At 45.1% G+C, this 25,672-nt stretch overlaps 11 non-coding genes and 2 pseudogenes across 11 annotated transcripts; all 13 read left to right on the top strand.

The window, feature by feature from the left end:
• Positions 1 to 9,256: 9,256 nt before the first annotated feature.
• Positions 9,257 to 9,431, top strand: LOC134312578 (U2 spliceosomal RNA; annotated as a pseudogene).
• A 381-nt stretch (positions 9,432 to 9,812) lies between these two features.
• On the top strand, positions 9,813 to 9,927 carry LOC134312949 (U5 spliceosomal RNA). The gene has a single exon (XR_010011860.1). It is a non-coding gene; the product is annotated as a U5 spliceosomal RNA (small nuclear RNA).
• Positions 9,928 to 10,044: 117 nt separating this feature from the next.
• Positions 10,045 to 10,235, top strand: LOC134313379 (U2 spliceosomal RNA). Its single transcript, XR_010012261.1, has one exon. It is a non-coding gene; the product is annotated as a U2 spliceosomal RNA (small nuclear RNA).
• Positions 10,236 to 10,621: 386 nt separating this feature from the next.
• LOC134312950 (U5 spliceosomal RNA) lies at positions 10,622 to 10,736 on the top strand. The gene has a single exon (XR_010011861.1). It is a non-coding gene; the product is annotated as a U5 spliceosomal RNA (small nuclear RNA).
• Positions 10,737 to 10,853: 117 nt separating this feature from the next.
• Positions 10,854 to 11,039, top strand: LOC134312653 (U2 spliceosomal RNA). The gene has a single exon (XR_010011611.1). It is a non-coding gene; the product is annotated as a U2 spliceosomal RNA (small nuclear RNA).
• A 5,508-nt stretch (positions 11,040 to 16,547) lies between these two features.
• LOC134313466 (U2 spliceosomal RNA) lies at positions 16,548 to 16,722 on the top strand (annotated as a pseudogene).
• Positions 16,723 to 17,084: 362 nt separating this feature from the next.
• On the top strand, positions 17,085 to 17,199 carry LOC134312961 (U5 spliceosomal RNA). Its single transcript, XR_010011871.1, has one exon. It is a non-coding gene; the product is annotated as a U5 spliceosomal RNA (small nuclear RNA).
• A 117-nt stretch (positions 17,200 to 17,316) lies between these two features.
• On the top strand, positions 17,317 to 17,507 carry LOC134313461 (U2 spliceosomal RNA). The gene has a single exon (XR_010012340.1). It is a non-coding gene; the product is annotated as a U2 spliceosomal RNA (small nuclear RNA).
• A 362-nt stretch (positions 17,508 to 17,869) lies between these two features.
• LOC134312968 (U5 spliceosomal RNA) lies at positions 17,870 to 17,984 on the top strand. Its single transcript, XR_010011878.1, has one exon. It is a non-coding gene; the product is annotated as a U5 spliceosomal RNA (small nuclear RNA).
• Positions 17,985 to 23,100: 5,116 nt separating this feature from the next.
• On the top strand, positions 23,101 to 23,285 carry LOC134312599 (U2 spliceosomal RNA). Its single transcript, XR_010011580.1, has one exon. It is a non-coding gene; the product is annotated as a U2 spliceosomal RNA (small nuclear RNA).
• A 346-nt stretch (positions 23,286 to 23,631) lies between these two features.
• Positions 23,632 to 23,746, top strand: LOC134312705 (U5 spliceosomal RNA). The gene has a single exon (XR_010011623.1). It is a non-coding gene; the product is annotated as a U5 spliceosomal RNA (small nuclear RNA).
• Positions 23,747 to 23,863: 117 nt separating this feature from the next.
• LOC134313384 (U2 spliceosomal RNA) lies at positions 23,864 to 24,054 on the top strand. The gene has a single exon (XR_010012266.1). It is a non-coding gene; the product is annotated as a U2 spliceosomal RNA (small nuclear RNA).
• A 345-nt stretch (positions 24,055 to 24,399) lies between these two features.
• Positions 24,400 to 24,514, top strand: LOC134312706 (U5 spliceosomal RNA). The gene has a single exon (XR_010011624.1). It is a non-coding gene; the product is annotated as a U5 spliceosomal RNA (small nuclear RNA).
• The last annotated feature ends 1,158 nt before the right edge of the window (positions 24,515 to 25,672 follow it).

Here is a 25,672-nt window from a genome sequence, read left to right on the forward strand (position 1 = left end):
AATTCAGTCACATGGTGAACACTGAACAGATAAGCTGTGTGATTCCTCTCTCTCATATTATTGCTTCTTTTAGGAGTTCTAGACCTCTATAACTGTGTAACTTTGTTTAAAAAACATTAAGACATTGTGAGATTGATTAGTCGTTTTTTACTGAGCTCACAGTGTAGATAGTGCTTTTAAACCTGACTTTTGCACGTCATGAGTTTTGTATTTTCTGCCTCGTGCAGGAGGGAGAGAGAGCGTGTGTGTGTGTGTGTGTGCGCGTGTGTGTGCGCTAACTTTGCTCCATGTCTCGTGTTCAGGTACGTTTTACTGTAGTTTTACTGTTTAAAGTTATTAATTTAGAAAACTTATGGATTTTATTTGCACTATGTAGCATTAACGTTTTATTTACATATCCATTGCTCCATTATTTACATTGTTTTAGTTTATAATATTTACATATTTCTTATTGTGTTTACTATGTTTACATTTTATTATGAGTGTTTAAAGGAAAAAAAGAGTTAAAAAATTTAACTGTCAGTCACATGGTGTATGGGTGTGTGTAATTTTGCCCCATGTCTCATGTTTAGGAAATAAATTGTAAAGACCTTCAGTTCTCTGACTTAGTGTGGTTGTGTACGTCAAACTTAAAAAAAAAAAAAAAAGAAACCAGGCATCCCCTGCAAGAATAATAAACTGTATAGCTATTTAGAACATGACAAAACATTAACAAACATAGAAAAATGAAAACAGTGGGTGCATTTTGTATTAACTGAGAAAACTATGCATTATTTATGTAAAACTAGTCCAGTTGCACATACAGCTACAATGGTGTAGAAGATCTGGATGTTTTCTGGAAAACAGGTACGTTATATGCACACAAGGACGAAACATCTACATACACATTCCCTGCAGGCATGCATAATAATGTTAAGAATAAGATAAAATAAGAAAAAACACCAGAACAGGTGTATAAAAACTCTATAACCATGTTTTTTGTTTAGTTTTTTTGGTAAACTGTAATAAACAATGTTGTATACAAGCACAAAACATCTACATACACATATACACATTTCCCGAACTCATGCTTAAAAAAAACACCAGAACAGGTGTGTAAAGAACCATGTTTAAAGTTTTTAAGATTTTTTGGGGGGGATTTTTTCTGGGTTGCTGGCATCGGTTAGGATTTCATTAGCAACATTTCAGTTGTCTGTTAAACATTTCAGTGAGGCAATTCTTCATTGCTGTGGCCGTTTAAGATCCTATCAGCAACATGTCAACATTATTACTCTTTAAGCATGGCATATACTGGGCTGTGGTAACTGTAATATGAATGCAATGTTCCTGATGACAAGCACTTTTGTGGCTGTGAGGGGAAGATGAGATCCAGCATTGTATTTTTTTCTGTTGTTGTTTACTGTATCAGCTGTGTGTATCCTTGTCTTGAAAATAATTAATTTATGGGCTTTGAGTTGGTTGATCTAGAATCTTTATTGAAATCGCCTCAGATAGTAATAAGTTTTTCAACCATCATATCAGTGGCATCCAAAAGATTTCTTAAGGTTCGGTAAAAAGTCTTTTGTGTTGTAGTTTGGTGGTCTATAAATAGCAGCTACTACAGCTTGTACTGGGTCTCTGACTTAGAGCAGCTTCACTCAGTTGGCAAACCAAAAGGGTGGTGGGGTTGCAATATATGCAAAGAACCATCTAAATGCCCAGGTTTTACAATATGTTGTGGGTGTCACTGATATGGAGTTCCTTGCTCTCAAAGACACTTGCCTGTTGCACTTATACAGTAGTGTTAAAAAAAAATAGCAGTGATTTTAAAAAAGCGAATAAAGCACAAAATCATTATAATAACTTTTATTTCCATAAATGCAAATGCACTGAAAATACTACACTTTCAATTCTAAATCAAAACATTAACAAAATTTAGCCAGTTTGTGTTAATCCTTTACAGAAAGTTAAGAAAAATGAATATTAGGCTGTTAAAAAAAATAGCAGTGCCATCATTTTTCTTTAAAAACTCAAAAAAATTATCTATAAACTGAAATAATGTTTAAGGTTTCACTTTACGTTAAATTACTGAACTAATATTTAGTGGCATAACAATTGTTTCCAAGATCTGTGTTGCATGGAGTCGACCAACTTCTGGCACCTCTGAACAGGTATTCCAGTCCAGGATGATTAGACGACATTCCACAGTTCTTCTGCAATTTTGGGTTTTGCCTCAAAAAAACACATTTCAGATATCAGCCCACAAGTTCTCTATGGGATTGAAGTCAGGGGATTGTGCTGGCCACTCTATTACCTCAATCTTGTTTGTCTGTAACCAAGATGTTTTGGGTCATTGTCATGTTAAAACACCCATTTTAAGGACATTTCTTCTTCGACATAGGGCAACATGATCTCCTCAAGTATTTTGATATATTTAAACTGATCCATAATCCCTCGTATGTGATAAATAGACGTAACACCATGGTATGAAAAACATCCTCATATCATAGTTTTGTACCACCGTGCTTTACTGTCTTCACAGTGAACTTTGGCTTGATTTCAGTGCTCGGGGGTCGTCTGACATACTGTCTACGGCCACTAGACCCAAAAAGAACAATTTTGCTTTCACCAGTCCACAAAATGTTGAGCCATTTCTCTTTGGACCAGTCAATGTGTTCCATGGCAAATTTGAACCCATTCAGGACATGTCTTTTTCTTAACAACGGGACTTTGCAAGGAGTTCTTGCTGGTAAATTGGCTTCACTTAATCATCTTCTGTACTCACTGGGAACTTCAGATGTTCCTTGATCTTTCTGGAGGTGATCATTGGCAGAGCCTTTGCCATTTTGGCTATTCTTTGATCCATTCGAACAGTAGTTCCACGCTTCCTTCTGCGTCTTTCAGGTTTTGGTTGTCACTTCAAGGCATTTGAGATCATTTTAGCTGAGCAGCCTATAATTTGCTGCACTTCTCTGTATGTTTTTTCCATCTACAATCAACTTTTTAATCAAAATACGCTGTTCATCAGAACAATGTCTGGAACAACCCATTTTACCCAGTATTTCAGAAGGAAATGTGCTATGACCAACCTGTGCAACATTTGCCACCCTCCTACCTTAAATAAGGACCAAAATTGACCCCCGTTCTTCTGCAGAATGAATGACTTCACCAGTTTAACTCCTCACTGCTATTATTTTGAACAACCCCCTTTCAATCAATGCTTCGATTACTCAGAATGAGCGGCATGCATGTCCTAATTGTTGAGTTTGTTTTGTTTTCATTACTCTACTACACTTTCAAGTAAATTATTTGCTATGTAGAAATATCACTTTTACTAAAAACAGTGATTCATCAGGTTAATGGTGTTGGACTGCTATTTTTTTGAACACCACTGTACATGCTGAATCCTTCCAGTTGGAGCTCCCGTGGGATAGCTGATCCGAACATGTGGGTTTCAGTGAAGCACAGAATATCTCCCAAGGATATTTCATGGTGTTTTCTTACGTCATTAAAATGACAGTGTAAACCTTCAACATTACAACCCCTGGCAAAAATTATGGAATCACCACTCTTGGAAGATGTTCTGTCAATTGTTTAATTTTGTAGAAAAAAAATAAATCACAGACATGCCACAAAACTATCATTTTTCAAAATGTCAACCTTCTGGCATTAAGAAACAATAAAAAAAAGAAACAAATATAATAGTTGTGGTCAGTCACAATTGCTTTTTTTAGATCAAGTAGAGGAAAAAAATATGGAATCACTCAAATCTGAGGAAAAAATTATGGAATCACTCTGTAATTTGCAGTTTAAAAACAAAACATCTGCAGCAGATTAGATTTCCTAATTATTCTTCAGTTTAAAAAGAGTGCTTACACCTCGGAGAGCTGTTGAACAAAGCAGATTGTCATGAATCATGGTTCCAACACAAGATATGTCAGTTGAAACAAATGAGAGGATTATAAAACTCCTTCAAGAAGATAAATAATTGTGGAATGTCGCAAAAGATGTTGGTTGTTCCCTGTAAGCTGTGTTTAAAATCTGGACCAAGTACAAACAAAATGGGAAGGTTGTAAAAGGGAAGCATACTGGTAGACCAAGTAAGACATCAAAGCATCAAGATAGAAAACAAAGCAATATGTCTTGAAAACAGAAAATGCACAACAAAACAAATGAGAAACAAGTGGCCGGAAAGTGGAGTCAATGTCTGTGACTGAACTGTAAGAATTCACCTAAAAGAAATGGGATTTACATACAGAAAAGCCAAACAAAAGCCACCATTAACACCTAAAAAGAAAAGAACAAGGTTAAAGTAGGCTAAAGAAAAGCAATCGTGGACTGTGGGTGACTGGATAAAAGTGATCTTCAGTGATGAATCGCGAATCTGCATTGGGCAAGGTGATGATGCTGGAACTTTTGTTTGGTGTCTGTCCAATGAAATTTATGAAGATAACTGCCTAAAGAAAACATGTTAATTTCCACAGTTGTTGATGATATGGGCCTGCATGTCGGGTAAAGGCACAGGGGAGATGGTCTTCAATAAATGCCAAAGTCCACATTGAAATTTTGGACGCTTTTCTTATTCCATCAGTTGAAAGGATGTTTGGTGATGATGACTTCATTTTTCAAGATGATAATGCATCTTGCCATAGGGCAAAGGACGTGAAAACTTTCCTTCAAGAAAACATATAATGTCAATGGCATGGCCTGCAAATAGTCCGGATCTCAATCCATTTGAAAATCTCTGGTGGAAATTGAAGAAAATGGTCAATGACAAGGTTCCAACCTGCAAAGCTGATCTGGCAACAGCAATAAGAGACAGTTGAAGACAGATTGATGAAGAATACTGTTTGTCATTAGTTAACTCCATGCCTCATAGAGTTTAAACCATTATAAAAGCCAGAGGTGGTGCAACAAAGTAATAATGGTGCAGTGTTTTCTAATGATTCCATAATTTTTTCCTCAGATTTGAGTGATTCCATATTTTTTTCCTCTACTTGATCTAAAAAAAAGCAATTGTGACTGACCACAACTATTATATTTGTTTCTTTTTTTATTGTTTCTTAGTGCCAGAGGGTTGACAGTTTGAGAAATGATAGTTTTGTGGCATGTCTGAGATTTCTTTTTTTTCTACAAAATTAAACAATTGAAAGAACATCTTCCAAGAGTGGTGATTCCATAATTTTTGCCAGGGGTTGTATAATGAATGACAGTAAGGTTTCCATTGACTGCGGTTTTAGTGTGCATCAGAAGTGTCATGACAGTGCTAACGTTTGCTTTTGACATGTTTTCCAGTGACAACAAAACTTTATTGCAAAAAACTTCTCATCAAAGTCGATGATGTGTAGGCCTTGCAAAGAGGTGGTTCTGCTGAGGGCCACATAAGCCATACCAGATTAAAAAACCTGCCTCAGACATACCACGGCTGATAATGAGGTCATGCCTTGTCTTTTGTGTGACGTGTCAGCACTACCAGGGATCCTATTACATCTCTTGACTCCAGCAGTAGGGTTTTCCAACTGTAATCCAATTAACTCCACATGTGCATTGCCTTTAATGTCAGTCTTACTGATGATTCGTGACTTTTCCAAAAGTCCCATTAACTAAACCATCTGCTGTATCCAAATTCCATGTTATGACAACACGTGCACCCTCTGCCAACAGTAACAAATCTGGCAGATCTCCTTTGCGTTCTTGAAATGGAGCTGCTTGTCTTACCATTCGTCCTGTTCTATCATCCTTTATATGGTCTTCTGCATCAACATAAATTACGGTGGAACTAAAAGAAAACGACGTTATTATTATGTTTATCCACCTCCTTGTTTGTGGCAAAGATGTGTATCACATCGGATGGGCAATCATCCTTTATTGAAAAAGTGTGTGCAGCTAGCAGAGCTCTGTCACAATCCAGCAGTGGCTCAGCTTTTTTCTTAACTGGAAGCATGTTGAGCATTTCAGCAAATGCTTTGTCCTCTTTCTGTCTCATTATTTCTGTTAAAGTAATAATCTTAAAGTGATCTTGCCGAATATCCATTGTGTTGTCTTCATAGAAACACAAGGCCTTGGCTTTTCCAACTAGTGGTAAAGACATAAGCTCCAGTCTGCTTGTGTTTAATTTAGTGGTTGGTTCATCTGCCGAACGACACTGGAGATTACACAGTAAACTGTAAAAGTTAAGTTTACTCAAATAATTTGAGGTAATTCGTTGCCTCAAATGAAATAAGTTTTCGAAACTCAGTTTTTTTAGTAATTTGTAATACTGTATTGAGTTGAACAAACATGTTTTTAAGTTCAACAAACAAACTATAAGTACTTTACACTCAAAATGTACTGCACCTGTAACTTCACTTTTTAATGTTAAAGTAACTTGCACAATTGATCTAACTTGCTTATTTAAGTTTATTGCAATGATTATATAAAGTTGTTGTCAGTCATCAAAATATGCACGTTGTACCCAAAATATTCTAAATTAAGGTGGCACTAATATTACAACTGCAAAAAAATCATCAAATCAATTGTATCAAATCTTATTTATTGGAAAAGAGCAGCAGTTTCACAAAACTGTAAAAAAAAAAGTGACAACCGTTTTGTAAATATACCCCTTAAAACATTTGGTTGATTTAAGACTTCACTTAAAATTCAAACTTCAAAGTAAAGAACATGGAATACATTCTGGTGCAAACACAGCATAACCCACAAGATAACATACTTTTTAACTTCATTTTACTTTGTTCTTCAATGGTCAGGATCCCCACAGGACCACTACAGAGCAGGTATTATTTAGGTGGTGGATCATTCTCAGCACTGCAGTGACACTGACTTAGTGGTGGTGTGTTAGTATGTGTTGTGCTGGTATGAATGGATCAGGCACAGCAGCGCTGCTGGAGTTTTTAAATATTGTGTCCACTCACTGTCTACTCTATTAGACACTCCTACCTAGTTGGTCCACCTTGCAAATGTGAAGTTAGAGACGATCACTCATCTATTGCTGCTGTTGACTGCACCCAAATATAACTGCTGTACCAATTAAAATGGAGCTACAAAATGTAACTGCAACACCAGTTAAGATGGAATGGGTCACCCGCTGGCTAGAATGCAGTTTTGCATGAGACACGTCTTTTTTTTGTCGTTAAGATGTAAAAAAATTAAATTTAATTAAAATGGATGGATTAAAATACAGCGTTTAAGCGTATTTTTCTCTGTGCATCTTCTTATGTAGCTATAGGGATCCAGAATGTACTAAATGTCCATATTTGTATTCCATGCTCTCAACAAGTGCGGTTTGTAGCCATTGACCCAAGTCCTTGGGGTCACATTTCATCATCACAGCAGTTTTATCTGTCATCGTCTCAAGATAATGGGAGAATTTCTCGTAGGCTAAATTGTATTTTGCAAGGACCTCATCTACTGTATACTTCCAAACGAAACTGCTGGGTCATGCAGCAAATCCCAAACAGGATTTAGCTTGGCTCTTGATTGTTGTTTTGGTTTTGTTTCATCAGGTTCTGATGGCCTTGGTCTACTAATAAAAGTGGACTTTATGGGTGGCTTGGGAAACCCAAAGTGGCAGTGATTCTTTCCTTTCTTGAAGGACAATGACAATGGGGAGGTATTGCCTCGCATGGTCTGGGATGCTGCCAAAAAGCAGTTCTAAGATGCAAAATAATAGCTTTAGTTTCATTGAAGAATAAAATGAGGACAAAAAAATTAAACAAACTTTAAAATGAATTAAAACAGCTGGACGGAAAAGATAGGGAAAGTTAGGCAACGACTGGGGTTATGGAGACTACGACGACTGACCATTGAGGGGAAGATTTTAATAATCAAATCTGTGATTTTACCTCTGGTTTTATTACTGTGCTCTGTTTTTAGTCCCCCCAGACATTTTATTTTACAGATGGAGAGGGCGATGTTTTATTTCCTGTGGGGGTCCAAGTGGGAGCGGCTAAGAAGAGATGTCGTCAAGAAAAAACCCGAAAATGGAGGAAAGGGGCTCCCAGACCCCCACCTGTTTTTAACTAGCAAATTTGTCGCCCTGCATATGACATACGCAACGACCCCATCCAGAGAGAACAAGACGGCAACCATGGTGAAGTTCTGGATGGGGTCGTACCTGAGGACTCTGCGTATTTTAACTCCCGATCTAAAAACACCAGTTGCTTTTAATCTGACAAAAGAATACGGTTTTATCAAAAAGTTTTTAAAGAAATATGTTTTAGAGAAGGAAGATGTCACCATTTTATCTAATGCACGTTTTATCGTCTCCTTTGTGCAGGACCGGGAAAAAGTGAGTCCTGTCCCAGGCCTCAGTCTGAGTGAGGCCAGACAAGTGTGGAGGAACGTGGCCCACCCCGCCCTCCCGAACAAGCACAAAGATCTGTTGTGGATGGCGGCTCATGAGATCCTCCCGGCCAGGGCCGTGATGCACTCCCGGGGGATGGCAACGAATCCCACGTGCCCACGGTTTGGGTGTGGCGAGCCAGAAACCGTGCGGCATGTGCTCTGGGAGTGCAGCGTGGCGAGGGACCTGTGGGCCAGAACCGGCCCGCTACAATGCCCGAGCCTACCAGCAGGGGAGGTCCACCCGCGAGTTTACCGGCTAGCGGTGAACGGGGTGGGTCAGGGCTTAGAAAAATTGCCAGCCGCGGAGTTCACCACGCTCTGGCTCACCCTTACCAGCGTGACAGCCGCCTTGTGGACCTCCCGCGACCTGTTGGTGGGGAAGCGAGTGACAGTGCCCCTGCACGCGTTGGAGCGGCTGGCAACATCGTCGCGGCAGGAGGCGCTGCGCATCGCCAATCGGAGGAGGGGGCTGGGGTCACACGCAGGGGGGTCCAGACCACCACGGGCGATGGCTCCCGTCAATGCACCGCCAACTGAACACGAGAAGGACGGAGCATCGGGCACAGGGTGAGGATCTCCGCTGAGCTGCAGAACGTGATACCGGATTCAACGGAGGAGCGGGGTGGTGCAAGGAGGACGAGGACTCACCCCGGTTTTGCACAAAGGAACGTGTTTTACTTGCGTTGTTTTACCTGGACTTTTTATTGGATTTTTTTCGAACATTTTAAACTGATATTACTCTTCACTTTTAAAAACAAGATGAACTTTTAACATACTGAAAGAAGCTTTTTAATGTTCTTTTATCTGCACTGACTTTTTAGGCAAACAAAAGCTTTTAAGAAAATGTTTAAAGTATGTTTTATTGTTTTTTATGTGAAGATGTGTTTTAAAATTGTGAGAGAAAAATGTTTTAAAATGTAAAATGGTGACAATAAAAACTTTTTCGAGGTAAAAAATCTGTTCTTATCAGTTTAATATCTGATACGTCCTCTACCCGAGGACCATATATTAAATGGATTTTTAGGCCCGGGAGTCGGAAGAGGGGCTTGCTCCGTCCACTCCACGCATCGACCAGGTATTGCATTGCCTCCTGGCACGGTGCACTCTCCTAAACGGTCAAACGAAAGAGAAATTGACGAATGCTGGTGACTGGCTCCTGCTGGGCACTGTTGGCATTAGGGGTACGGCGCCTCAGACCTTTGCTTAGCCTAGGCCCGGGGTTTCCTCGGTCCTTTTTTGCGCTAGGGAGTCCCCCTTTTTCCCGCTTTTTCATTTTCCCTCCGTTTTACTTAAAAAAAAAAAAAAAAAGAAAGACTTAATTTTCCCCCACTCTGTGTTTCTCCAGGCAAAGGCTGTGCTGCCTCTTCTGCTGCCTCGTCACCCACCCGACGACCCAAGGGCCTTCCTGCTGCAGGTTTTCGTCGCTCTACCTCGAGCCCTCTTCCTTGAGCGGCCGGTGGCCTACGGAGGCCCGGGCGACCGGTGAGCAGGGCTGGAGTTTCTCTTCATTCACGTACAAATCTTTCGCCTTTTACTAAAGATTTCCGTGGAGAGGAACGTTGACGAGTTCAACTTATTTTTTGAAGGCTTTGTCTTTGCAAAGCTGCTCTTTTGCTGGTGGAATGACAGAAGGTGTGTGGGCGTGAAGGCGGCCGGTCAGCGCCGTCCGCTAGTCCGGGCCCTCAAAAGGTAGGGCCCTGGGCCCGGCGCCTATTTCAGGTTATCGCTTCTCGGCCTTTTGGCTAAGATCAAGTGTAGTATCTGTTCTTATCAGTTTAATATCTGATACGTCCTCTACCCGAGGATTATATATTAAATGGATTTTTAGGCCCGGGAGTCGGAAGAGGGGCTTGCTCCGTCCACTCCACGCATCGACCAGGTATTGCATTGCCTCCTGGCACGGTGCACTCTCCTAAACGGTCAAACGAAAGAGAAATTGACGAATGCTGGTGACTGGCTCCTGCTGGGCACTGTTGGCATTAGGGGTACGGCGCCTCAGACCTTTGCTTAGCCTAGGCCCGGGGTTTCCTCGGTCCTTTTTTGCGCTAGGGAGTCCCCCTTTTTCCCGCTTTTTCATTTTCCCTCCGTTTTACTTAAAAAAAAAAAAAAAAAAAAAAGAAAGACTTAATTTTCCCCCACTCTGTGTTTCTCCAGGCAAAGGCTGTGCTGCCTCTTCTGCTGCCTCGTCACCCACTTGACGACCCAAGGGCCTTCCTGCTGCAGGTTTTCGTCGCTCTACCTCGAGCCCTCTTCCTTGAGCGGCCGGTGGCCTACGGAGGCCCGGGCGACCGGTGAGCAGGGCTGGAGTTTCTCTTCATTCACGTACAAATCTTTTGCCTTTTACTAAAGATTTCCGTGGAGAGGAACGTTGACGAGTTCAACTTATTTTTTGAAGGCTTTGTCTTTGCAAAGCTGCTCTTTTGCTGGTGGAATGACAGAAGGTGTGTGGGCGTGAAGGCGGCCGGTCAGCGCCGTCCGCTAGTCCGGGCCCTCAAAAGGTAGGGCCCTGGGCCCGGCGCCTATTTCAGGTTATCGCTTCTCGGCCTTTTGGCTAAGATCAAGTGTAGTATCTGTTCTTATCGCTTCTCGGCCTTTTGGCTAAGATCAAGAGGGTGAGACAGCGATCGACTCCTGAGTGTTACACGACTTTTACCGTTGTGGTACTGGTCATAAGCACTTAGGAGATATTGCACTCGTTCTATTGTTGGGTATTGAGTCTTGGGTAGTAGGCTTTAATTCCCTCTAGCTACAGGACTCCAGTGGTTACATTTCTCTCTACTTTAGGTGTTCCAGTTCCACCAAGCCTTTGGTGAGAAAAGAAACCATCCCAACAGGTAAGTGCAATTTCTTTTTCCTATTTTAGCTCATTTAGCTTTGATTTTACTATTTATTGTTTTAGTGTTTTTAGTTGCTTGTTTGGCTGTTGGTGCCTCCAAGCATGTCGGCTGCTCGTGCCGGCGTGCGGAGGCACCACAGCGTGCGCTTCATATTTAAGGAGGTGGATGGTAAGCTCCTGGAGATGTCCGGACTGGATTTCTCCAGGAAGCTGATCCAAAAAACCTTAAACTTTAAACCTACCGAAATAAACTGTATTTTGACCCTGCCTGGCAACAAAGGCTTTGATGTGAGTTTTTGTACCGCTATTCTGCTTAGATGTTTTTGGCAACGTTTCGAGGATGCTAAGAGCCAGTTCTCCATGTTCACTGTGGATAAACTTTCTGACAATTCAAGGAGGATGGTGTTTGTCAGAATGTTTAATGAAACTGTGACGGGAGAGGACATTTGCACCTGGCTAAAAAGATATTGCATGGTTACAGGACAGCCTATAAGGGTAGTTGACGAAGACGGCATATGGAACTGTACTTGGAGAATCCCAATTAAACAATGGGAAGATCCAAACGGTTACCTTGGCCTGAGTCATTTGCCTTCCATGATAGTGCTGGGACAGAACCGTGGCTACATTTTCTATCAGGGTATGCCCAAGCTCTGTCGCAAATGCGGCAAGTTTGGGCATTTAGCTGAAGCATGCCAAGAGACAGTTTGTGGAAAGTGTAGAGAAGTTGGGCACACGTACGAGCAGTGTCCCAATGGCAGGAGGTGCAATCTCTGTGGTGACTCTAACCATCTCTTCAGGGATTGCCCAAAATCATTTGCCAACAAACTGAAAAGTAACAACATGGCTGCCCAAACACAGGCCCAGGGAGACAAAGAAAAGGAGGCAGGCCCTGAGATTTTGGCGGGAAATTCAAATCCCCAGCCAGTCTCAGGAGTGGGCCAAGAATTGGAAGGCGGAGCAAATGGCCAGGCAGGGTCGGAACAGGTAACGGAGGTCCCTCCCTCTGAGCAACAGCAAGAGAACAATGATGATGGTGATGATGATGATGATGATGATGATAATGATAATGATAATGATAATGATAATGATAATGTAGAGGAAGACTCAACCCCTTCCTCTATGGAGACGGTGCCGGAGGTGAGTGTGACTGCTGGTGGAGTGGGGGAGCTGACTCTCTCGCTCCCTAGCGCTCAGGTGCCGAAGAGACCTGCGGGATCTCCTCTGCCAGACCTGGCGGAGAAGAAACAGCGGGCCACAGAGCGGTCAGGCAGCTCCTCGTCGGAGGACCTGAACCGGCTGTGGTCCGCTGGATCCCCTAATGAGGTATCCTTTCTGCGCCTCCAGCTGAAAACATCCACGCCGAAAAGCATGCTAGAGCAGTGCTCAGCATGCCGGGACGCGCGGGACACCTGCGACCCTTCACACTTCAATTTAATGAAGATCAAGGAGGAGCAGGTGTCACAAGAAATAGGGTGATTTTAACCGGCTTTTAACCGTATCTTTGTGGTTTTAATGTCCGGGTTTTAAAGATCACGCCTGTTTTTAACCTATAGTGCTCATGTCTCTTACGATCTCCACCATCAATGTGAGAAGCGTGAGAGCAGCGTTGAGAGCACAGAGTGTTCTGTCCCTTTTAAATGACATAAAGTCGGATGTGTTTTTACTGCAAGAGTGTGCTTTGCCGTTCTTGAAATCATACAGAGATTGGGAGCAGCGGTGGGCTGCGGGTCCCTCTCTCTGGAGCGGCTCGCACTACAGCCGGGCCGACGGTGTTGCCATTTTAATAAAAAACCCTAATATTTTGGTGAAGGGCAGCACGGTGGTGAGAGATGGACGGGCGCTTTTAGCAAATCTGACTTTTTTAGGAAGGGATTTTAACATTCTTAATGTGTATGGTTTTAATGACAAAAATGACAGGCATGACCTTTTAGAAGACCTGCAGCCCCACATGCTGGGGAGGGTTCCCCTAGTGTTGGGAGGGGATTTTAATTGTGTTTTATCTAGAGCAGACAGGAAAGGGGCAGGGGAAGATTTTAAAGTAGATAAATCATCGGTTTTATTGCAGGCTTTAATCAGTGATTTTAAATTAGTGGACTGTTTTAAAACCCTGCATCAAAATGAGGAGGGCTTCACCTGGTTCAGTGGTGACGGCACCAGAGCCTCGAGGATAGATTACGTTTTTACAAGGGGCTGCCCACCCACCGATGCTAGAATAACCCCCCTTTTCTTTACAGATCACTGCATGCTGTCTTGCACTCTTTCACTCCCCACAGGTGTGACGATAGGCGGAGGGCTGTGGAGGCTGAACTGTTCCCTGTTAGAAGACGAGGAGATCATCAGGGAGTACAGGGAACGGTTCGGCCTCTGGCAGACCCTCCAAGACTTGTACGATACACGTGCACAGTGGTGGGAGATGGTAAAAGACAGGACGAGACGGTTTTTTAAAAGAAAAGGTAAGGAGAAAAAACAAAGGGAGAAGAGACGCATGGTGGGGCTGCAAAAACGACTAAAGAGATATTTTAACCTTTTAAACGCTGGTTTTGATTTTAGTGACGAAATTAAAGAGGTCAAAAATGAAATGTCAGTTTTAAATAATATTAAAACTAAAGGAATTATTTTAAGAAGTCGGGAGCAGGACATAGAAGAAGGAGAAAAGTGCACGAGGTATTTTTTTAAGAAAATAACAGAAAAAGAGAGAGCAATCACCGTTTTAAATGAAGGAGGAGAAGTTTTAAACAATACCAGGACAATTTTAGAAGTGATTGAAAATTTTTATGAAAACCTTTACAATGGAAAAAATGTGCAAATAGAGACAGTTCAAGAAGTTTTACAGTTTTTAGACAAAAGAATTGACAATGAAAATGTGCTTTTATCCCGAGATTTTAACATTTTAGAAATGCAGACATGTTTTAAAGGTTTTAAACAAGGGAAGTCCCCAGGTGGAGATGGGCTCCCTTTAGAATTTTATAAAACCTTCTGGGATATTTTAGCACATGATTTATTGACTGTTTTTAACGAACTTCAAGGACTGGACAGACTCCCGGACAGTTTTAGGATAGGGATAGTTTCTTTGTTGTACAAAAAAGGAGACAAGACTGACATTAGGAACTGGAGACCCATAACGCTTTTAAATTTTGATTGTAAACTTTTTAGCAAGCTTTTATCGAGTCGAATGTCGACTGTTTTAGAGGACCTGATCCACCCGGATCAAGCCTGTGCCGTGCCCGGGAGGAGGATCACGGACAGCCTAGTGCTGGTCCGAGACGCCATCTGTTTTGCGAGAGACAGAAACATCCGGCTGTTAGTTCTAAATTTAGATTTTGAGAAAGCTTTCGATCGGGTCTCGCACCAGTACCTGTTCCAGGTACTGAAAAAAATGGGCTTCCCAGGGAGGTTTATAAAATGGGTGGGATTGCTGTACAACGATATCCACAGCAAAATTCTGGTAAATGGGCACCTCACAAAAGCGATCAATATTCGCTCTGGCGTTCGCCAGGGGTGTCCGTTATCCCCGCTCCTGTTCGTTGCTTGCATCGAACCGCTGGCACAGATCTTGAGAAGGGACCAATGGATCACAGGACTAAGACTGCCAGGTGGACTGACTGCAACGTGCACACTATACATGGACGACGTTACCCTTTTATGTACGGACGTTTTATCGGCCCAAAGAGCACTCGACTTGACTGACTGGTACGGACGGGCCTCAGGCGCCAAGCTCAATAGGAGCAAGTCCGAGGCCCAGCTCTTTGGGCCATGGGGTGACTTACGACCAGACCTGGACGTGGATTTTAAAGAAACTGATTTAAAGATTTTAGGTATAAGATTTGACAAAGAGGGTGGAGGACGGGGAAACTGGACGGAAAAGATAGGGAAAGTTAGGCAACGACTGGGGTTATGGAGACTACGACGACTGACCATTGAGGGGAAGATTTTAATAATCAAATCTGTGATTTTACCTCTGGTTTTATTACTGTGCTCTGTTTTTAGTCCCCCCAGACATTTTATTTTACAGATGGAGAGGGCGATGTTTTATTTCCTGTGGGGGTCCAAGTGGGAGCGGCTAAGAAGAGATGTTGTCAAGAAAAAACCCGAAAATGGAGGAAAGGGGCTCCCAGACCCCCACCTGTTTTTAACTAGCAAATTTGTCGCCCTGCATATGACATACGCAACGACCCCATCCAGAGAGAACAAGACGGCAACCATGGTGAAGTTCTGGATGGGGTCGTACCTGAGGACTCTGCGTATTTTAACTCCCGATCTTAAAACACCAGTTGCTTTTAATCTGACAAAAGAATACGGTTTTATCAAAAAGTTTTTAAAGAAATATGTTTTAGAGAAGGAAGATGTCACCATTTTATCTAATGCACGTTTTATCGTCTCCTTTGTGCAGGACCGGGAAAAAGTGAGTCCTGTCCCAGGCCTCAGTCTGAGTGAGGCCAGACAAGTGTGGAGGAACGTGGCCCATCCCGCCCTCCCGAACAAGCACAAAGATCTGTTGTGGATGGCGGCTCATGAGATCCTCCCGGCCAGGGCCGTGATGCACTCCCGGGGGATGGCAACGAATCCCACGTGCCCACGGTTTGGGTGTGGCGAGCCAGAAACCGTGCGGCATGTGCTCTGGGAGTGCAGCGTGGCGAGGGACCTGTGGGCCAGAACCGGCCCGCTACAATGCCCGAGCCTACCAGCAGGGGAGGTCCACCCGCGAGTTTACCGGCTAGCGGTGAACGGGGTGGGTCAGGGCTTAGAAAAATTGCCAGCCGCGGAGTTCACCACGCTCTGGCTCACCCTTACCAGCGTGACAGCCGCCTTGTGGACCTCCCGCGACCTGTTGGTGGGGAAGCGAGTGACAGTGCCCCTGCACGCGTTGGAGCGGCTGGCAACATCGTCGCGGCAGGAGGCGCTGCGCATCGCCAATCGGAGGAGGGGGCTGGGGTCACACGCAGGGGGGTCCAGACCACCACGGGCGATGGCTCCCGTCAATGCACCGCCAACTGAACACGAGAAGGACGGAGCATCGGGCACAGGGTGAGGATCTCCGCTGAGCTGCAGAACGTGATACCGGATTCAACGGAGGAGCGGGGTGGTGCAAGGAGGACGAGGACTCACCCCGGTTCTGCACAAAGGAGCGTGTTTTACTTGCGTTGTTTTACCTGGACTTTTTATTGGACTTGTTTTGGACATTTTAAACTATTACTCTTCACTTTTAAAAACAAGATGAACTTTTAACATACTGAAAGAAGCTTTTTAATGTTCTTTTATCTGCACTGACTTTTTACGCAAACAAAAGCTTTTAAGAAAATGTTTAAAGTATGTTTTATTGTTTTTTATGTGAAGATGTGTTTTAAAATTGTGAGAGAAAAATGTTTTAAAATGTAAAATGGTGACAATAAAAACTTTTTCGAGGTAAAAAATCTGTTCTTATCAGTTTAATATCTGATATGTCCTCTACCCGAGGACCATATATTAAATGGATTTTTAGGCCTGGGAGTCGGAAGAGGGGCTTGCTCCGCCCACTCCACGCATCGACCAGGTATTGCATTGCCTCCTGGCACGGTGCACCCTCATAAACGGTCAAACGAAAGAGTAATTGACGAATGCTGGTGACTGGCCCCTGCTGGAAAGCTGTTGGGATTAGGGGTACGGCGCCTTAGACCTTTGCCTAGCCTAGGCCCGGGGTTTCCTCGGTCCTTTTGCGCTAGGGAGTCCCCCTTTTCCCGCTTTTTCATTTTCCCTCCATTTTACTGAAAAAAAAAGGCAAAAGACTTAATTTTCCCCCGCCCTGTGTTTCTCCAGGCAAAGGCTGTGCTGCCTCGTCACCCACCCGACGACCCAAGGGCGCTTTTGCTGCAGGTTTTCGTCGCTCTACCTCGAGCCCTCTTCCTTGAGCGGCCGGTGGCCTACGGAGGCCCGGGCGACCGGTGAGCAGGGCTGGAGTTTCTCTTCATTCACGTACAAATCTTTCGCCTTTTACTAAAGGTTTCCGTGGAGAGGAACGTTGACAAGTTCAACTTATTTTTTGAAGGCTTTGTCTTTGCAAAGCTGCTCTTTTGCTGGTGGAATGACAGAAGGTGTGTGGGCGTGAAGGCGGCCGGTCAGCGCCGTCCACTAGTCCGGACCCTCAAAAGGTAGGGCCCGTGGCCCGGCGCCTATTTCAGGTTATCGCTTCTCGGCCTTTTGGCTAAGATCAAGTGTAGTATCTGTTCTTATCAGTTTAATATCTGATACGTCCTCTACCCGAGGACCATATATTAAATGGATTTTTAGGCCTGGGAGTCGGAAGAGGGGCTTGCTCCGTCCACTCTACGCATCGACTAGGTATTGCATTGCCTCCTGGCATGGTGCACCCTCATAAACGGTCAAACGAAAGAGTAATTGACGAATGCTGGTGACTGGCCCCTGCTGGAAAGCTGTTGGGATTAGGGGTACGGCGCCTTAGACCTTTGCCTAGCCTAGGCCCGGGGTTTCCTCGGTCCTTTTGCGCTAGGGAGTCCCCCTTTTCCCGCTTTTTCATTTTCCCTCCATTTTACTTAAAAAAAAAGGCGAAAGACTTAATTTTCCCCCTCCCTGTGTTTCTCCAGGCAAAGGCTGTGCTGCCTCGTCACCCACCCGACGACCCAAGGGCGCTTTTGCTGCAGGTTTTCGTCGCTCTACCTCGAGCCCTCTTCCTTGAGCGGCCGGTGGCCTACGGAGGCCCGGGCGACCGTCGAGCAGGGCTGGAGTATCTCTTCATTCACGTACAAATCTTTCGCCTTTTACTAAAGATTTCCGTGGAGAGGAACGTTGACAAGTTCAACTTATTTTTTGAAGGCTTTGTCTTTGCAAAGCTGCTCTTTTGCTGGTGGAATGACAGAAGGTGTGTGGGCGTGAAGGCGGCCGGTCAGCGCCGTCCACTAGTCCGGACCCTCAAAAGGTAGGGCCCGTGGCCCGGCGCCTATTTCAGGTTATCGCTTCTCGGCCTTTTGGCTAAGATCAAGTGTGATGTCGAGAGACGGAGCGAACAGGCCGGCCCGAGTGGTGCGGCTTCGAAATACGGTCAGATTCGAGCTTTGTGGAGATGCGTCGGAGGAAGTGAAGAATCGTTTTGGACGAGATTGGGTGGTGATCCGGATTCTACGAGGACTATGCAACGTGGAAACAGCAGCGGTCTTCTGCTTGCAAGACTTCTCAACATCAGCGAGATTCATCGATGTTACAATGGTATCGCTTCAAGATTGCCACAAGCTTTTCAGTAAGTGCAGCAGCGACCTTGAACATCCGGCACTTCTGGGAATTAGAGCTTCGCCGCTGTTTGCCAACGAGGAAATCCCAATGATTGTTCACCTCTACAACCCTTACGTGGAGGAAGAAAATATCCGGGCCTTCTTATCAAGGTACTGTGCATCAGTTTCAACTGGCGAGAGGCTGAAGGATCGTTTTGGAATTTGGACTGGAAGGCGACGTTACAACGTCCTGCTGAGGGAGGATCCGGCTGGAGGCATACAACACCCACCTGGCAGTTTTGCCATCGGTCCACACAGAGGATATCTGCACTACCCAGGTCAACCGATCTACTGCAGGCGCTGTGGGGCTCTGGGTCATACCAAAGATTCCTGCCAGGGCCTCAGATGCAGATTCTGTGGGCAGGAGGGACACATAGCGGCGAACTGCACAGCGCCTCGAACCTGTAGCCTTTGTGGGAGCGAGGCCCACCTGTATCGGGGCTGTCCGTTAAGGGACAACACTTTTGCAAGCCTGTTTTCTGGAAACCCAAGAATGGAGGATGAAGATTATACCCAGGCACTGGGCAACAAAACAACAAATCAGACTGGAGAAGGTGAGGCCTTGACAGAGATGCAGGCGGAAGCAGAGGAGGGAGAAGGAGATGCAGTAGTGGAGGAAACAATGGAATCTGGAAAGGGAAAGGAGTCGGAGACCAACCCTGCAGAACCACAAGACACCGAAACATCGACAGATCCCACAACCAGCCACAGCTCACTAACTTGGGGAGAAAGAGTGGAGAAAGAGAACAAAGAGAAAGGCAATAACCAGAACAAACACCACCACAAGGATCCACGGAGAGAAAACGCTGATGAGACAACAACCGAAATGGAAAGCGAGCAGCAAGGTCCGACAAGGCGACGAATCCCAAGCAAGGAAGAAGGACAAAGTGGCAAGGCAAAAAGGAGCAAAAAAGGAACACACCAAACGGATAAGGAAAAAGACAGAATAACAAAGGACGAAGGGGTCAAGAAAATGAGAACAAAGGCAAGACTATACAGCTTCTTGGGCCTGGAAAGTGAAATGGAGTCCCTAAGTTCGGAGGAGAGCGGGAAGGACAACGATGAAGGAAAAATCAGTCGGAAAGGAGCTGGAGAACAAAAGAAGAAGTAAGCGTTCAAAGTAGAAAAAGAGAGAGAAGTAATTGGAGAAACAATAGGGAAAATGAGAACAAGAACATGTAGAAAGGAAAATAAATCTGAAGATATGGAAGGAAAACTTACATTAGCAACCCTGAATGCAAGGGGCATGAGACAGACGGTAAGACGAATGGCAATTTTTAAGTCCTTGGAGATACTCCCACTAGATGTTATCTTTGTCCAGGAGTGTCATCTACGAACAGAAGCAGAGGGGACTTGGTTTTCCAGAGGGTGGGAATGGGGTCCATCGGTGTGGGGGGCAGGGGAGGGAAAAGGGGATGGGGTAGGAATATTGTTTAAAAGTTTCGATTTTGTAGTAAGCAAAACAGTAGTGGCAGTACCAGGGAGAATCTTTTATACTGATGGAACTTGGAGAGGGGTGCCGTTTAGAGCTATTTGCATCTACGCTCCAGCAACTCGAGGCAGGAGAAGGGGTTTCTTCCGAGAGCTAGAGCCACTCCTTCAAACCAACAGACTCCTGTGGGTAGGGGGGGACCTGAATACCAACTTAGAAGAGGAGATAGAGCTGAAGGAAATTCTTAAAGGGGCCAGGCTTTTAGATACAGCAAAAACATCAGAAGATAGGGAGAGAGCAACGTGGAGGAATTCGAGAGGGAATGCCTCACGATTGGATTATATAATGGTACAGGAAGGCACAAAGGTTGACAGTTTCAGAGTAGAGCCACATTGGTGTACAGATCACTGCCTAGTGAGCATTACGGTAAGGATAGAAAAGGGAAGGAGAGGACCAGGTCTATGGAAACTAAACATAACATATCTACAGGATCAGAACTTCTGCCAGACCTTTAGGTCACTTTATGTTGGGTGGCAAGCCTTGAAAGGACTTTACAAGACATGGGCGGAATGGTGGGAACACTTGAAAACCAAGGTGCGGATTTTCTGCCAACAGTGGGGAAGGCAGAAGGCAAGAAAAGAAAGGGAGAAGGTAGCCCGATGGTCAAGGGTCTTGCAGGGTGCATGGAGGGAAGGCAATATAGAAGGAAGCAGGGTGGCTAGAATGAACCTAAAAGAGCACTTCACTACAGAGGCAAGGCGTTTTTGTGGTCTGGCAGGCCAACAAAAACTGCTCTTTGATGAGCGGCCAACAAGATACTTTTTCAACACGGTAAGAACGCGGCAAAAAAGAGCCCACATGAGTAGGGTTAAAGTAGGGGATCATCTAATGACATCTAAAGAGGAAATGCTTGAAGTGGTGGCAACCTTTTACAAAGACCTTTTCCGGGAGAGGTCTACGGATGAACAGGAGGCAGCCAGTTTCCTTAAGGGCATTAGTCAAGAACTTACTCAGAAAGACCGTGCAAAATTGGAGGCCGACATCACAGAAAATGAATTAGAGCAGGCCATTGCCACCCTGAAGGGTGGGGTAGCCCCAGGGGGCGACGGACTGCCGGCCGAGTGGTATAGAGCTTTCTGGTCGGTTGTGTGTCCGGACCTCATGCAGATCTATAGGGAGGCAATAAAGGAGGGAATTCTCCCCCCATCGTTGAGGACAGGGCATATTACCCTTCTGCATAAGAAGGGTGACAGGGCAGATCTGGCCAACTGGAGGCCGATCACGCTCCTCACGACCGACTACAAGATCTTGGCAAAGGTTTTGACGCTGCGTCTGAGAGGCGTGATCGGTACAGTAGTGCACCCAGACCAAACGTGCGGAGTACCTGGACGGTCGCACAGCCTGAATATCTCACTGGTTAGAGATGCAATAGCCTGGGCACAGCAACGCAATCTGCCTTTAGCAATCCTGGGACTAGACCAGGAAAAGGCTTTCGACCGTGTCAGCCACCAGTTTCTGTTCGCCACCCTCAATAAAATGGGGTTTGGCCCTTCGTATGTGTCATGGGTGCGCCTCCTCTACAAGGGCGCTACAAGCCGAGTAAACGTGAACGGATACTATTCGGAAGGAGTAGAACAAGCAGGTGGAGTAAGGCAGGGCTGTCCACTTTCCCCACTGCTGTACATCATCTTTCTTGAGCCACTCATGGCACGACTACGAGCGGAGCACAAATTCGTAGGACTCCATATCCCAGGTGGGAAAGGTGTGCAAGCCAAAGTGTCAGCATATGCAGATGATGCCACCCTTTTCATGAGTTCAGAAGGGGATTTCCAGATAGTGGAGCAGACACTTATACAATTTTCCAAGGCTACCGGGGCACGGGTGAACAAAGCAAAGTCAACAGTACTAGGTACAGGCGCATGGCGAGGTAGGCAGGAGGTGCCAGGTGGTTTTCCCATGTGCCAAGATGGGATCCGGATCTTGGGAGTGCAGTTCTGGAAAGAGGGAAGTGCTATAAAAAACTGGGAAGCAAAACTAGCAAAGGTAAGACAAAAAATAGAAAGATGGGCAACAAGAGATTTATCTCTGACAGGGAGAGTGGCAGCAATAAACAGCGATGTCTTCGCAACCCTAGTCCACCTGGCCTACGCGTTTCCTGTTCCCTTCTGGACAGGGAGGCGACTTGAGCGCCTATTTTTTGATTTCATATGGGGAGGAAGATGCGAGTGGGTAGCAAGAGGCATAATGTACCAGGAAACAGCTAAAGGCGGGAGAGGAGTAGTGTGTGCCCCCTTAAAACTAACAGCCTTGTACCTGGCCAATGCAGCAAAATTGACACAAGGTGACGAACGTCACAATGCGACGCTCCTTGCCAGATTCTGGCTGGGCTTTAGCTAGCGAAAGGTGGTCCCCTGGAGAGGCACAGAACCATGGTCGGTGGACTACCCTGAACACTACAAAAAAGTAGTAAGCCTCATAAGAAACAACAAATGGTGTCTGTCAGGCAAGCTCATCATGAACCACAGACGCCTGTATGAAAGGTGGAGGGAAGAACACATTGGAGGATTGAATCTGGAAAAGCCACGAACAGACATCGATTGGGAAGCACTTCAGCCAAAGTGGCTGGACGGGAAGAGCAGAGACCTACATTGGTTAACGGCCTTGAGAAGATTACCGGTTAGAGAACGAATGTTCCGCCATGGGTGTAGTGGTACATCGAGATGCCCACTGGGGTGTGGAGGGGAAGAAACTGTGGAGCATGCCATGTGGTCATGTCCAGTAGTGGCCCAGCTCTGGGACTCAATTTCAAAATGGTGGCCGGAAAAACGCGAAAGTCAATTAAACCGAGACCTGGTCCTCTGGGGTACAAAAGCAAATGAATCAGCTAATCTGTGGATCGCAATATCTGAAGCGAAAAAAGCACTATGGGGGAGGCGATGCGAGTTTATTCGAAAGCAGGCACAAAAGGGGCAACTGAACCTTTTCCGTACGGTTTTGTACAAGTACAAAAAAGTGCTCTGGTTAAAAGAACAGGGAAAGGAACAAAGCAGTGTAGGCAAAGATCCAGAAGAACAACAAAATTCTGGTAAACTAAGTTAAAAACTGCAAAATCGAAACTTGACGATGTGGTGGTGGGACTAGGGTGAGACAAAGTCACAAAATGTCTGTAAGTAACACCAAATGTAATTAAATGTAATGTAATAATGTAAAGCAATGAAATGAAATGCAATGTAAGTATGAATGGAAATATGCACGTTTTTCAATAAAAAAAAAAAAAAAAAAATCTGTTCTTATCAGTTTAATATCTGATACGTCCTCTACCCGAGGACCATATATTAAATGGATTTTTAGGCCTGGGAGTCGGAAGAGGGGCTTGCTCCGTCCACTCCACGCATCGACCAGGTATTGCATTGCTTCCTGGCACGGTGCACCCTCATAAACGGTCAAACGAAAGAGTAATTGACGAATGCTGGTGACTGGCCCCTGCTGGAAAGCTGTTGGGATTAGGGGTACGGCCCGGGGTTTCCTCGGTCCTTTTGCGCTAGGCAGTCCCCCTTTTCCCGCTTTTTCATTTTCCCTCCATTTTACTTAAAAAAAAAAAAAAAAAAAGGCGAAAGACTTAATTTTCCCCCTCCCTGTGTTTCTCCAGGCAAAGGCTGTGCTGCCTCGTCACCCACCCGACGACCCAAGGGCGCTTTTGCTGCAGGTTTTCGTCGCTCTACCTCGAGCCCTCTTCCTTGAGCGGCCGGTGGCCTACGGAGGCCCGGGCGACCGGCGAGCAGGGCTGGAGTTTCTCTTCATTCACGTACAAATCTTTCGCCTTTTACTAAAGATTTCCGTGGAGAGGAACGTTGACAAGTTCAACTTATTTTTTGAAGGCTTTGTCTTTGCAAAGCTGCTCTTTTGCTGGTGGAATGACAGAAGGTGTGTGGGCGTGAAGGCGGCCGGTCAGCGCCGTCCACTAGTCCGGACCCTCAAAAGGTAGGGCCCGTGGCCCGGCGCCTATTTCAGGTTATCGCTTCTCGGCCTTTTGGCTAAGATCAAGTGTAGTATCTGTTCTTATCAGTTTAATATCTGATACGTCCTCTACCCGAGGACCATATATTAAATGGATTTTTAGGCCTGGGAGTCGGAAGAGGGGCTTGCTCCGTCCACTCCACACATCGACCAGGTATTGCATTGCTTCCTGGCACGGTGCACCCTCATAAACGGTCAAACGAAAGAGTAATTGACGAATGCTGGTGACTGGCCCCTGCTGGAAAGCTGTTGGGATTAGGGGTACGGCCCGGGGTTTCCTCGGTCCTTTTGAGCTAGGCAGTCCCCCTTTTCCCGCTTTTTCATTTTCCCTCCATTTTACTTAAAAAAAAAAAAAAAAAAGGCGAAAGACTTAATTTTCCCCCTCCCTGTGTTTCTCCAGGCAAAGGCTGTGCTGCTTCGTCACCCACCCGACGACCCAAGGGCGCTTTTGCTGCAGGTTTTCGTCGCTCTACCTCGAGCCCTCTTCCTTGAGCGGCCGGTGGCCTACGGAGGCCCGGGCGACCGGCGAGCAGGGCTGGAGTTTCTCTTCATTCACGTACAAATCTTTCGCCTTTTACTAAAGATTTCCGTGGAGAGGAACGTTGACAAGTTCAACTTATTTTTTGAAGGCTTTGTCTTTGCAAAGCTGCTCTTTTGCTGGTGGAATGACAGAAGGTGTGTGGGCGTGAAGGCGGCCGGTCAGCGCCGTCCACTAGCGGACCCTCAAAAGGTAGGGCCCGTGGCCCGGCGCCTATTTCAGGTTATCGCTTCTCGGCCTTTTGGCTAAGATCAAGAGGGTGAGACAGCGATCGACTCCTGAGTGTTACACGACTTTTACCGTTGTGGTACTGGTCATAAGCACTTAGGAGATATTGCACTCGTTCTATTGTTGGGTATTGAGTCTTGGGTAGTAGGCTTTAATTCCCTCTAGCTACAGGACTCCAGTGGTTACATTTCTCTCTACTTTAGGTGTTCCAGTTCCACCAAGCCTTTGGTGAGAAAAGAAACCATCCCAACAGGTAAGTGCAATTTCTTTTTCCTATTTTAGCTCATTTAGCTTTGATTTTACTATTTATTGTTTTAGTGTTTTTAGTTGCTTGTTTGGCTGTTGGTGCCTCCAAGCATGTCGGCTGCTCGTGCCGGCGTGCGGAGGCACCACAGCGTGCGCTTCATATTTAAGGAGGTGGATGGTAAGCTCCTGGAGATGTCCAGACTGGATTTCTCCAGGAAGCTGATCCAAAAAACCTTAAACTTTAAACCTACCGAAATAAACTGTATTTTGACCCTGCCTGGCAACAAAGGCTTTGATGTGAGTTTTTGTACCGCTATTCTGCTTAGATGTTTTTGGCAACGTTTCGAGGATGCTAAGAGCCAGTTCTCCATGTTCACTGTGGATAAACTTTCTGACAATTCAAGGAGGATGGTGTTTGTCAGAATGTTTAATGAAACTGTGACGGGAGAGGACATTTGCACCTGGCTAAAAAGATATTGCATGGTTACAGGACAGCCTATAAGGGTAGTTGACGAAGACGGCATATGGAACTGTACTTGGAGAATCCCAATTAAACAATGGGAAGATCCAAACGGTTACCTTGGCCTGAGTCATTTGCCTTCCATGATAGTGCTGGGACAGAACCGTGGCTACATTTTCTATCAGGGTATGCCCAAGCTCTGTCGCAAATGCGGCAAGTTTGGGCATTTAGCTGAAGCATGCCAAGAGACAGTTTGTGGAAAGTGTAGAGAAGTTGGGCACACGTACGAGCAGTGTCCCAATGGCAGGAGGTGCAATCTCTGTGGTGACTCTAA

Source organism: Trichomycterus rosablanca, chromosome 4, assembly GCF_030014385.1.
Source record: "Trichomycterus rosablanca isolate fTriRos1 chromosome 4, fTriRos1.hap1, whole genome shotgun sequence".
Taxonomy (NCBI): Eukaryota; Metazoa; Chordata; class Actinopteri; order Siluriformes; family Trichomycteridae; genus Trichomycterus; species Trichomycterus rosablanca.